This window comes from Pleuronectes platessa, chromosome 13 (genome assembly GCF_947347685.1).
Source record: "Pleuronectes platessa chromosome 13, fPlePla1.1, whole genome shotgun sequence".
NCBI lineage: Eukaryota > Metazoa > Chordata > Actinopteri > Pleuronectiformes > Pleuronectidae > Pleuronectes > Pleuronectes platessa.
The window spans coordinates 2,704,922-2,719,152 of NC_070638.1; the positions used below are offsets into that span (position 1 = coordinate 2,704,922).

General features: G+C 43.3%; 1 pseudogene; it reads right to left on the reverse strand.

Moving 5' to 3' along the window:
• Positions 1-4,332, reverse strand: part of LOC128454478 (contactin-associated protein-like 4) — a 69,820-nt pseudogene extending 65,488 nt beyond the window's left edge.
• Between the last annotated feature and the right edge of the window lie 9,899 nt (positions 4,333-14,231).

The window sequence follows — 14,231 nt, forward strand, 5'->3', positions numbered from 1 at the left end:
CTTTATATACAGTATATGCATTAGGTCTATGACCCCACCCACCCCCCCTCCCCCCAACGTAGTGAGGCTCAAGTTCGATTCTGACCTTGCTGCATTTCCTTTAATTCTGTTGAAAACAACAAGAGCTGCTTTGAGGAGTCAGCATTTAGCACCAACAGTCTCTCACTCACACACACACACACACACACACACACACACACACACACATACACACACACAGACTCATCACAGGAGAAGCAGGAGACCAATTTCACACCAAAGTCTCTTCATCAAAAGACTCATTTTAGACCCAGAACGACTGGGAACAGCGTGTTGTGTTCCGTCCCCCTCCTCTCTTTATACAACTCCATTGGAAGCTCATTACCTCATCACCATCACTCCACCCACCTACACCCACAGAAACAGGCTCCGGAGACAGATCTCCAAAATGACTGAATTTAAATTTAAATTATAATTGCAACATCAAAAAACTTTGAAGAACCTCCATGGGCCTTAATTTGGGGTTCTTCTGAATCGTCAAAAATCAATGTCGTTATGTAGGTTTATTATACGAGAGAAAAATCTGTCGACTACAGGTTTGAGGCCCTGTCACATTGGCTTCACTTCCTGGAGCCAGAGTCTACATCCATTTTTATACAGTCTGTGACTAACGCTCGTAAATCATCACTTTGAGTGAGAACAAAACCGCAAGAATTGTTAGACTCTGTGTTGCTTCTCACAGTGTTGTGTTTGGCTGATGCTCGTTTTTTTGGAGGGAATAATTTAAAGGCCAGGATCTTGTTCAAGGACACATCACACAGCAGCTGGGGATTGAACCACCGGCACTTTGATTAATGGCCAAAACCTTTGCTTCACCTGAGCTGCAGCCGCACAAGCCCCTGCTTAAATAAAATGTACTGGTTCTAAGGAAAGATTTCTAACAGACAATCAAACTAAACTATCACAACAAACAAACTGCTGAAAGCGTTTTCTCTTAAATAACACCTCACACTCTTTAAACCTGCAGCATCAATAACTGAGGAGTAAATCACTGTTTCACTGCAAATTTCACATTTCCATTTTAATCATTTGGCTGCTACTCTCCGAGTTGCTCTTTCATATTTAAATATGAAATATTTAAATCTGTTTCACACGCTGGTTTCCTCGAACCTCATCAAGTCGACTCCAGCGACTCACTCACCCACTCAATGCTCCGGCTAACCAGTCATCAAACCCAGTATTTCCACTCTGCTGTCATTTCTTACCAGTGAGCCGTCTCCAGTGAGGATGGAGAAGTGAAGCCCTGTTTTAAAACCTGCAGCTGAAATTCATCCACGGCTGCAGACTTCACTTATTATGCTGCCGCGGGTTATGGTCCGTGCATGATGAGTGCTGCTGGGTCAGGACGGGCGAGATACACACAGAGAGAGAGAGAGAAATACTGAGAGTTTCCATGTAAAGAAACTGATAAAACACTGACTACAACTAAAACAGTGGCAATAGAAAACATAAATACTGGTCCAGTACTGAAGTGAAATGATATATTATTCATTTTGATGATTGCCAACGTATAATGATGATGAAAGCTGCAGTTTTGGTGTCTTAATAATAATTTTACAAATTTCATCCAACATATTGAAGTGTTGGACCTCCACATGGTGAGGCAGAGCTTTTATTTTTATTTTTTTACAGATTTCCAAGGGAATAATTCATGGATTTTGATGAAAGGAATCTGACATATTTAGGAAGAGCTGATTTATATGAATATGTGCAATTTGCGCAGAGAAGAGAGAGAGAGATGCTGTAAACAACGCCCAGCTCTTAATTATTTCATATGGACCGTCAAATTCTATTTCAGGAAAATACCGGCTGCTATAAATTCAACAATTTCAAAGTATATTTCCAAATCCTGTTAGCTGCAACCGAATACAACCACCTTCAGATGGAAAGTATTAAACTGCAGAAATGAGCAGCAGGAGAGAGAGAATCTGGAGAGAGAGAGAGGTGGACAGAGAGAATGAGACTGAAGGGAAGAGAAGACATCCAGGTAGAAGACAGATAAAGCAAGAATGGAGAGAACAATCAAAGGATGAGAAAGGGAGTGTGTTGATGTGTTGGGCGAACAAAGGAGGAGGAAAGAAGCTGGCAGCGAACAGCAGGAAGAGAAACGAGCAGCGAGCAGAAAGACAAGTCGGGGGGGGGGGGGGGGGGGACGGAGAGTTATCAGCACATCTGAGTCGGGAGCAGCAGGAAAGAAGAGAAGCAGCTGCAGGAGAGATGTGATCGGAGGGAAGAGAGGAAGAGATTCAGATAAGCTGCTGGTGAAGCTGGAGGTGTTATTACACAGAAGTGGAAGAGGAGGAAGGAAGGATGAAGAACAACAAATCTCCAGCGTCTTCTCTTCACAGTGTTCCTCCTCTTTCCCTCCTTTATATCCACGAAAAGGAATCTGTCGCTCTCAAGGTCGACATGAAACTCAGAATCCAGCACCGACACAAAAATGACGAGGCCTAAAGTTGCTTTGGATAAATCCTCCATGAAGTAGAATATCAGGATTCCTTCACATCCACATTTACTTTCCCTTGAAAGCAACACTTGGCAGATTCACTGACCTGGAATAAGAAGAATGTTTCCTCGTAATCTGCTAAATTAGCGCCAAAAATCTTCGATACACATGTTGTAGAGTTGCTGACGTCATCAATTATAAACCAATTACCATGATTTTACAGTCAGCTCTAAATAGAAGCTTGTCGTGTGAGCTTGTTAAACTTGCTTCACTTGCAAACTGCACGTTCTACATTTTACGATTAACATTTTAAATGATTTCAAGCTGTTGTTTAAACACTCAGACACACAAAAACAACACATTCTGTTTACAGCGTTTTCTGCACATTCTGAATTCAAAGCACATTAACGCACCGAACGACTTCACAATTCAGGAAATGGGACATTTTGAGGAGCATTTAAATGCAAAGTTGAGTCTCCAGCTGTTTTTTCCTCCACAGGAAAATCACTTCATCGCTCGGACACGGAGCCCTGACCATGTGTGTCTGCAGGGGGCGCTGCTGCTCAGTGAAAGTTACATATCGTTGCTTTAAGTAGCGTCAAGGTTGGAGACCCACAGTGTAAGACAGAATCATTTTGCACCAGCTTGTTGCAAATCTTCATTGAATCTATATGATATTTACATCAGGTTTTATAGACAGAAAGGTGAAGAAGAGGAGATGTGTGAGGACGAAGAAAGGTGGGAACCAGTCACAGGTTAAAAGAAACAGTTTTCTGCAGTCGAGCAACAGCAAAGGCAGGAAAGTCCAGAAACAGGCTGAAGAAAATGAGACGGGGGACGAGATGATTGTGTCGAGGAAGAGGATGGAAGACTTCTGCAATCTCTCTGGATCAGGCACAAGCATACGTCATCTCCATTTCTCTCCTCACTTTGTCCTGTTTCTCTCCATCTCCCTCTTTCCCTCCCTTCCTCCCCTCCTCCTCCTCCTCCTCTCTAAAGCAGGAGACGGGGACAGCAACGCCCCCGCTTCACATTCACACAGGGAAACTGCCTGGTGCTTTTGGCACAGAGTGCAACAGCAATTACAGAGGAAAGAAAGGAGACCGATTTCTCTTTAGCTCCACAAATCCCAGAATCAAACCAGCAACCTCTCAGTCCCAAGCCCCACCTCCCCGTCCTCCTCCTCTCACACCTTCACCCTCCCGCTGCTCTCTGGAGTGTGAAGACATGGCTCAGGCTTCATTCTGCCCCGAGCACCAGATTAACCAGAAAACACAGAAACAGCAGCGCAGTGAATCCACTGGATTCCAACAGCTGCCATGAGCAGAATCCTTCAGGAACAGCTGAGACGTTTCACTGAAACATTGAGCTCTGAGGATCAGAAACATCTGGAACCAACCAACACACACTGGATCAACGTTTAAAACAGGTACGGACGGTGCGTAAAAGTTGGCTCCAGAAATTACGCAGGCGTAGCATGAGCGTTAATTCAGTATTCAAATTAAGTAATGGCACCGCTTCACCTCCACTGGCGCGTGACCAGTGCGCACCAACTCCCACAGGAGAGAAATACCTGTGGCTCACTTTGTCTAATTCAACATCACAAGCACAGGAAGCAGCTCCGCGGGTCCGTCTGCGCAGCCCGGACCCGCTGCGTCTCCTCCGGGGGAAAGTAGGAGAGCGCACGGCCCCGCATGCTCACCTTCTGCTCCCGTTGTCCCGCACGAGCTGGAGAGAAGCACGAGGACCTGAGAGATAATCCAAGCGAGTGATTTAGTCCAGAGATCCATGGTGAAGCGACGGGAGGCTGCAGAGGAGAAGAGAGGAGGAGAAGAGAGGAGAAGAGAAGCTCGGGTGCTGCTGGAGGAAAGAGAGAGACAGACGAGCAACCTCTCCTCTCCAGCTCCAAGAGAGATCTGCTCAGAGAGAGAGAGAGGGAGGGGAGAGAGGGAGAGAGAAAGGGAGGGAGGGAGATCTGCTTAAAAAGAGGGAGAGCGAAAGAGGTAGGGAGAGGGAGAGATAGTGTGAGAGAGAGAGAGAGGGAGAGAGATAGAGAGAGGTAGTTTTGTCACAGCCTCCTCATCCTCCTCTTCCTCCTCCTCTTCCTCCACCTCTGCTTCAGTCTCTCCATGTTCAGTAAAAAGCTTTTTCTAAGATTCTTCATCAGACCAGAATCCTTCGGTCTCCGTGCCTCAGCTCCGTCAGAGACAGAAACAGTTTCCTTAGATTCAATCAATTTATTCATTTAGACCCGTTAATTATTCTCTAGGAAACCGTCTGAGATCCCAACATTCTGCATCACCTACAAAACAGGAATTTGAATTGATTTCACTTGATATCTTTATTTTTGTTTAATCCTTATTTGAAAGACCTCAGTGTCAAACTGACATATTATAACGTGTGTGTCAGTAAAAAGTGAAACGTGGCAACGAGTTGAGTTTGTTGTGATCAAATTCAAGAAGCTGGAACCAGCCACTGTGTCACTTTGCTCCTTTAAACTAAATCCTTCATTTTCATAAACAGCTGCAGATGAATCTTCAGTGGAAGTGTCAAACTTCTCTGTGACCTCATGACCTTCAACCCAAACAGGGTTAGGGTTGAAGGTGCCTGATTGCCGACCCCGGTTCAGCTCCGTGGAGCAAGGAGGACGACATCTGTGAGCTCCTGGTCGGGCTCCTGGTCGGGCTGAAAGAAGTCTGCTGCAAAGTAAGGAGACAAAAGTTATCACCTGTGCTGCTTTTAGTCTGTGATAAACCACTTTAGAGGCAGGAAAATCATCCTGGTTGTTCAGTCTTAGTATCATTAATGGAATTAGAGGGTTTTAAAGTCTCCTCAGCTTCACCTGATTGAGCTTCTGAGGCAGATTTGAATCCACAGGATATCTTGGATATTGGAGAAAAGAAGTAATCATTACGTAAACAACTTTTTATTTTACTTTTGTCAGTGGGACGATCACTTGCTCTAGAAAATGGACATGGACCAAAACAAGATTCGGCTAAATGGATCCAATAAATGAAGTTATCTTTTTCAGGCATTAAAATATATTAAACATCATCAAACTTTCTACAAACCAAAATGTGAACATTCACTATCAAGTTTCTATTGTTAGTCTGTTGAACTTGTGTTTTAGCAAAGTATGAATATTTTGTAAGAATTTCAGTTACTTTAAATCTTACAAGTCATTTAGCACTTTGCCTGGGACCAGACACATGAATGTTTCACATCCACATGAAAATAATAAGCAGGAAAATCCAAAATGGTTTTTTCGTCCACAGATTTATTCTGAACTGGTGTTTCCACTCTATTTGGCTGAAAACAGAGCGACTGGTTTTCCCTGAGCCGTGTGCACGTTGCATTTCGGCTGTAATTGGAACAGGTGGGTCCAAGCAGCAGGAGGTTCAGACCAATTTGTGGAGCACAGAGCAGCCTGGAGACGAGGGGATGGAGCCGCATCCAACAGATCAGGTGGAGCGCTGAATATCAAGTCAATACAGTTACAAGAGAGAAGCGTCGGGTTTGCACGGTCAAGTGAAAGGCCTGAAAACAGAGCGGGAGGGGGGGGTGTCTGATAATGAAAACCCACTGAGAACACAGACAGCAGGGAATCAGATGATGAAAAAAAACTGTTGAGAGCAAACACAGTAGGGGGGGGGGGGGGGGGGGATCAGATAACGTCGAAGCCAGGAGTCTGAGGAACAAGGGCTCACACTGTGCACTAACAGACACACACAACATGAGCGTCACACACCTCGCCGGCCTGCGGACACGCCGCACACAGAGGGACCGGCTGACGGGTTCTGATCAGACAGGATTCTGAGGCTGAACTCGTTCCAGAGAAGAAAGAGACGGTTTTGTGAAGCTGTGAAACTCAACAACAGCCGAGAGTCAAACACAAACAGTGAGAAGGCTTCAGGTTAAATGGAAAAACGAGTTCTGAACATATAGATACAGAGAAGAGGGCGGGGGGGCTTCTGGATGCTCGACACACTTCTCTCGACCGGCCACTTTTGCACATGTTCTGTATTTTCAGTGATAACAAAATAACGTCACAACTAGTTTCCCTTTTTATCAAATTAATATAAACTCTTCTACTTCTTGAAGGTTTGATAACCTCAGTCGGACCCATGAGGACTAAACTGGTCCCAACAAGGTCAGAGCTTGTACTGGAAACACACGAGACGTTTCTAAAACCTAGTTAAATCTAAACCTGGCACGTTGTGTTTGTTTCCCACAGTTTGTTCATATCACTGCACTCTGTTGTTGGAAGAGAACCGAACACTGGATTTTATTTTCAGGTTCATCAGTTGATCAGAGCCGCCGGAGTCCAGATGGCGTCGCTCTCTCTCTGAGCCAAATCCACCACACTGAAGTCGTGAGGGGTTCAGAGATTGAATAAACTGTTCAACGCCTCCTCTTATTTGATTAAACACCCATTCAGCCACAGATTCCCATCACCCACCCGCCCCCACACACCACCACCACCACCACTACCCCTCCCTCGCTCCACAACACCAGGAATTTCTCCTCTGACCTGCCAAGGTATAGCAGCTTCCACAGATCCCCTGTGAGGAAGCGACACGCTACTCCCGCGGCACATAGTCATCAATGGAGGGTTTCTTCCTTCCCCATGGCAACTTTTTAAAACATCTAAGCTGAGGCTGAAAGGAGATTTAAAAACCAGAGAGGAGAGGAGCATGAGAATGAGCCGGGGGGGGGGGGGGGGGGGGGGGAGGCTGGTGGAAGAGCGAGTGGAAGCAGAGGGTGAGTGATATCATGGGAATCTAATGAGCTCCAGTGAGAGCCTCCTTTCAGTTTAATTTGGAAAACATGTACAAAGCATACCAAGAACGAAAGGAGCTTTACTAACTGATCCCAGGTCACTGTTAGATCTTATCATGCCTGTTAAATCGATAAGTTGTCGTGTTGTCACTGTGATGATATTTCAAAGCAAATTAGTCTGAATCGTTTTCTTCTGAATTCTGCAAAACGCTGAAATCAAGACGGATAAATTCACTCATGCTCTCAGATTATTTGCACGGACGCCAATTTCAGTTTCTCTGACCCTCTAATTCGTGTCGGCAAATGAAGAGAGAAGTTTTTCCATTTAAACTCTGCCCCCGTGTAAATGTTTGATAAAAGAGGAAACAGTTCCCAGACAGCTCTGTGCACAGAGAGCTGCAGCACATCCCAGGATGCAAAGCACAGTTGGATGAAGGAGATAAAGAAGGATGTGGGGCTCAGACTTGCAGAGAACACCTGGTAGCCGGTTCGGAGGGGAGGTCTCTGTGTTCACTGAATCAACTGCACCAAACAGGAAGAGGAACCAAAGAGCAACTGGATTAAAACAAGCAGGAGTGAAAACAAGTCTCAGCCCTGATGAGTCAGTTCGCTGCTGAATGGTGAAAGTTGCTCCTCACCTTTCTTATCGACAGTTTGTTGAACACCAGACGGAGCACTGAGCCGGTGTTCGATGCCCGTTGACTCTGCTTTACATTCCGAGCGGGCGGCTGCAGGCTGTCGGAGGCCGGCTGCCCGACCGGCCGGCCGCTCCACTGAAACAGAAGAGACACTCACGAGTTTCTTTGAGAGCGGAGCAGAGATCAAGCGGCTGGAAGCCTGAAAAGAGCGAGAGAAATCACCCAGTGTTTAGAGCTGGAGCAGAGGAGTGCACGCTCCTGTGTAGTTCATACCGATGCATTGCATTCTGGGTAGTGAGGGTTGGAAAATAAGGGTTTCCTTCTTGATCTGCTGTTAGATAAATATCCATTTAATTTAAATAACACTCAGAGTTTACACCAAGGCAATTTCCTGTATGTGAAAATATACAAGGCAATAAAAAGAATTCTGATTCTGATTCTGATTCTGATTCTGATTAGCCGGATTTTCCAAGAATACCTTAGAAACTGCTCCTTATCACGTATCACTCATTCAAATATTTCATGAAGCCGTTCACAGTTGCTGTCATTGAAGAGAGTTCTGCAGAATTAAACATTAAAGTGTGTTTACAGTTCTACAGAATGTGTGAATCAGGCTGTAAGAAGCCTTCTGCTGTGGCTCCAGAGGAAGTCGTTCAAACTCTGTCGGCGTCACTCGGGTCCAAAGACGATAAGTTTGAAACTGAAAGAGGAAAGAAGAAATTGGGGATGTGGAGTTAAGAAAGAGGAAGAGGAGAGCTCACCAGGCTGCTCCTCATCTGCGCCTGAGGCCAGAAGAGCTGCTGCTGGAATAACACAACAGAATCACCAGCCTAACTGTCAGGGGGTGAGCTGCATTGTGGGTAATGCGAGCGCCAGGTTTTGACAGGGAAGAAGAATGTGTGGAATAAAAAAAAGACGATATCTCTGCTTGTGCTGCTGCATGAATTCTGAATGCTTTAAAAACAATAATAAATCAGTGGAGCTCTCCTGTATTTTTTACTGTGTTTATTTTGTTGCTGACATTTTGAAACTGGTATATTAGGTTGATTGATTGACAGCTCGGTGCAGCAGTGAAGGGATCAGAGTTCAGCCGGTTCACAGATAACATCCATGATTCAAGAGCAAATAATCACAAGTTCTGTTTCTGTCATCGGAAAAGTTTGTGCAACTCATATTTCTGGTGGATTTTTAGAGGTGAAAAGTTTGAAATACAAAACCACCGGCAGCAAATAGGTAAATATGCTAAATATGAGATCACAAATTGCTCACATGCAAAGACCTCAGTTCAATAAATATTATATTTTTCCTCAAGAGTCATGAATTATTAGCTTAAAAAAATTGATAAAACATGTAATTTACCCATCGGTGTCCAAACCTTTGCAAACAGCTGTGTACAGTGTAAATTGTCATTGATTGTTATTTGGCTGATGAGCAAAAATCATATATACTTTAAAATCCTGCCAAAAATATATTTCGATTTTCTCTGCAGATTAAGCTCAGTGTCGTGCGGGAGAAGGAGTGTGTGTGTTAGTGAGTGTGAGTGTGTGTGTGTGTGTTAGTGAGTGTGAGTGTGTGTGTGTGTGTCAGTATATCATATACACAGACTACTGCTTTAATAACCTTCAGAATGCCAGAGGTGGGGCTTTGCCCTGCAGCCTTATCAATAACTCATGGTGGTCGAGGCGCTGACGGCCGTGACATCTCACAAGGTCGATTCCAGTTCACCTCAGTAACGTGTGTGTTGGAGAACATCTAATAACTTCATCACTGAAAAATGATTTCAAATAAAAACTTTACTGCTTCACTCAACAACTGAAAACTTTCAAAACCTTGATAAGAAACTAGAAAGTCGAGGGGGGGGGGGGGGGACACACACACATCTTCTTCTCCTGCTTCCTATACTGAGCAGACTCCAAATGATGAGTCGTCCATCTTTATTTATCACCTTCTCTGACATCATGAGGTTTTTCCTTTTCACTGATTTCTCAAAGTATAAATTATTGATCTTGATGAAAAACAAATCTGACATATTTAAGAGATATTTATGGAGGAATGTGCTCTACAATGTGTTCTGGTTCTCTATGGTGTGTTTTATTTAGTACTCTGACATGATACAGATGATATAAGAACTTATATTAGATGATAAAAGAACTCGACTGGGACAAACAAGACTCAACTACTTATTGAAAACAAATGAAGAGCTCTTAAATAACTTCCTGACATCAATCCTCAGAAGATCAATGATTAATCAAGTCTCCATCTGAACACATTAAATCTCAGATTATGAAATATTAATCAGGGATTCACACAAAAAAAAGAAAAGAAAAAAGAACTAGCAGCCCTTTACTTTAACGACTCTTATAATTACCTCTGCTGTCTGGGTCTAATGAACTTTACTAAGAATTAATGACTGAATTCGGCTTCCTTTAACATCTGCTGGGTGAGAAGGTGAGAGTGTTGGTGAGAGGTAGAGGAGTCAGGTCCACGCTGGTTAATCCAGACCTGACAGATGGTGTGAGACGTCCTCAGGCCGCCGGTCAGAGGACGGACACAGCGGCAGGTTTCCTCCGAGACGACTCACTCTTCTTTAGAAATAAGACATATCAATATTTGGAGGTATCTGAGTGTATTTGTGACCAGAATCGAAGACGCGCTAATCCATTTTTACTCGTCTATCGTCTTTGTCGTTTTCCGACACAAGGAAAATATCAATGTGCCGTGTTACAAAAACATCCGTCCACTCAATCCCAAAAGACAAGAGGAGAAAGAAAGATCAATATAGATCCTGATTGGAAAATGTTCTGTTCAACTTTCTTTTTTATTCTTCTTTTTAAAAAGGTTCATTTCTGACAATCATGAGCTTCATTTGACAGTTTGTCTAAATGTGAACATCAAAAGATCAAAGGCAACAAAAACAAGGTAAAAGTTTTAAGAATGCAAAATATTGGTTTGTACCAACAGGATATTTTCTACAATAGTATTTTAGAAAAAGCTGTATATATTATTCATGAGAAAAAGTTTGTTTGACATTTTGGGAAGTAAGTTTTTTCCCCTCTAAAGCAATTAGTGAGCGATGATTTCACAAAGATCAAATTATTATTATTTTCATGACTGAATAATGAGGAGTTCAACGTCCCAGTGCTGAAGGTGCAGCTGCTTCTCAGAAGTGGACTTCATGTTTTTTATGAGACCCTCTTTCCTGGAGTTGTGTTGTCTGATCTCTCACATTGTATTGACTCCTGTCTGATGCTCTAAATATGAAAGTTGTTATCACAGAACCTGCTTGGTTCAATAATGGTTAGAAAAAGCCTCAAGGTGTTTTTCATAATTCATGAAACAAGGTCAGAAAGAAAAGATAATCTGACTTCTCCTCTGTTTTATCATTGAAACTCTGACATTCAGTTCATTTCACTTTCAGAGAAACTCAGGTGTTGTTGTTGTTGTTGTTGTTTTGGGACCGAAGCTTCAATCAGTCCAGTGATTGGTCGGTTCAACGCCCGTCCGTCTCTGTCAGGAATTAACACGATAACAGTCGGATTACACAGCGGCCGGACAGCACCCCCGAAAGTCAATAAGACGTTTAAATAAGAGAGCGGACACAAGTCTCACAGATCATTACATTAAACTGTAAACAGCGTTTCCCATTTTCCTCTGAATCATAACGATTATTTAATTAGGCTGGAGGCACTTATGAAAAGTGGAGGCTATTTAGCAAGTTAATCTTTAGAGCGAAGAAAATTGTGTTTAGTGTTTTCAGGACAAAACAACCATCCACCTGTTATCCATCCCTCCATCCCTCCATCCCTCCATCCAACTAAAGTCTATATAACTTATCTTTTAAAGGGTCCAAGGGGGCTGGAGCCAAATCAGCTGACATCGGGCGAGAGGAGGGGGTCGCCTTGAACAGGTCGGAAGAGTAGACTTTTCATAAAGATGGACGCAGCTGGCTGAAGTATAGGTCACGTGTCTCCTCCATGTTAGTTGCTGGGATATAGACCATATTTAAAAATTCAAAAAACATATTTTTCTCAAACATGGTTTCTGTCATTTCAGGACGTTTTTACCACATCGCTACCACAACTCCATCCCTGATAGGTATAGTGCTCAGACTCTGGCCCCAAATTATGTCATCGGGGCAAGATGGCTTCTTATCTGAGAAGCCATATTCATATTCTACAACTGCTGGTGTACAGAAGAGAAACACGCAGATGAGAGAGGCCCCAGCAGCCGTCAGATTCAAACCCAGAACCTGGTGAGGAGACACCACGATGAAACAAAAGACCAGAAATCTGAACCAGTACAAACCAGTACTCCAGATTGATTTTGGGTATCGATCGCAGGTGGAAAGGCTCTGATCATCCTCTTAGTGGTTGGCAGCTCTCTTTTGATTTTAGAGGTATTAATTACACATCCTGCATTTACTCTTCTGAGACGTCAGGGATACACTTCACATCCATTTACTACAGTAAGACGATATCCTCACGACTCCATGGAACTGGGCAGTTACTGGAAGACTCGTGTGTTTACCTTGAATGAAAGTCTTTAAGTCGGCGTTACTCTAAACACAGACGTCTGGGATTCTTTTCAACTTTAAAGATAAAGCATCAAATTCTAATTATGAAAAGAAATTAATCAAGCCGTCAATCAGAGCTCCGTGGATAAATCCAGTGTAAATGAATTCCACCGGAGCTTCACTGTTCTCGTGCATTAATAGTCTCATTAAGGAAAAAGAGAGAAAGGGTTTTCATTAAACCTGAAAATAGCATTTCAATTCAACTCCTTCATTAAAAATGTTTTCGAGAGGAAATTTGTCCGAGAGCAAATCATCCCTTCAAATTGTGCCGAGGAAATTAATCACGTCGTTCATAAGTTACTTATGCACAGAAGTTTATTATGGATTTACACGGGTTGCTTCTTTCTTTCAGTCGTGAGTCACTGCTGCCAGTTGATCCTCGCTATCAGCACGACTAATGTAGGCCGTAGTGCAGAGAATAAAAAAGAGAGGGCTTCATCCGAAATAGCTCAATTATCCAGAATATTGGCTGGTTAATGTGGTGTGCGGGGGGGGGGGGTCAGCAGAGTCAGGGGGAGATGGAATTATTCTGGAGGAATTCTTATCTCACCGCAGTTTAATTTCCGGCCAAAAATCATATAATTTGACGCCGACTATTTTAAGCAGAAAACTTTAAATAAAGAGAAAGTAAAGAACCGGAGCTGCTGGTTAATGAAGGTTGATGAACATGTTCTGTGGAACCAGCTGGATGACTGCAGGGCCCCGCCTGAGGCAGAGGCTCCGGACTCGGGAGGATAAGTCTGCCGAGGTCCCCCGGAGTCGGCCCCGGAGCCACGGCTCTGTACGATCACCTGGTGAACACCCGGAGGCCCAGCGACGAGTCCTGCTTCCTCCAAACACCTGGCAGCCCTGATGAGAAACAGGAAGCAGAACTCAACTGAGAAATCAGGCCGGACAATATTTATTTTACATCCATTATCTATACTGCTTCTCCTCTGAGGGTCACGGGGGGGACTCGACTGACTCAGTAACAGCCTCAGAACAGTCTTCTTTTTAAGATAAGAGATGTGAAGGATGTAAAATTAGACTTTATCTCAGATCAGGTGATGAGAAGTGGCGACAGAGTGACTCGTTGAAACGTTTCAAGATAAATTAAAGCTCACGTTGATGTAGAATATAGCTAATAAAGTTAATTAACCTTCATTTAAGAAGTAAAACAAAACTCAAAGTCGCACTTTCTGACACTTATTTATTTTTAATATTGAGTTTTTCTCAGGCTTCTTCTGATTATCTCTGTCTTTTCAAGTGAATAAAGAATCTGGCGTCTGTCTTTTAGATAAAAGAGAGAAACAGGGTCAGTAAAGCTTGGATATTTTCCTCTAACTTTAGGACAGATATTGATTTATCAGAGCGATTTTTAGCTGCTGGTAAATCTGTGATCAATTTTTTTTTTTTATATTAATCTTCAACATTTTAAATACAATATTCAGCAGCACTTGAAAACCAAAAGATGGAGGACGAGGGTGTTTTGACCTTGTCGAGCTGTTGGAGCCGACCTGCATGTTTTGTTCTAATAGACCTCAGGGGGAAAACCAGCTTGGCACTGGTATTAAGCCCCAAAATATCCAAGAGCCCAGTTTGAGTCGCCTGGATGACCTGATAAGAGCAAATGATCCATTTCTCCACTAAAGCGTGAATTGATAGAGATTCGCTCCGTCGCTCAGAGACAGGAAGCTGTGAAACTGCAGTGTCACCTGTTTTGTTTTAAAGCCAAGATCACCCAGAGACGCAGGAATCCATTTAGCTGGAAAATCAA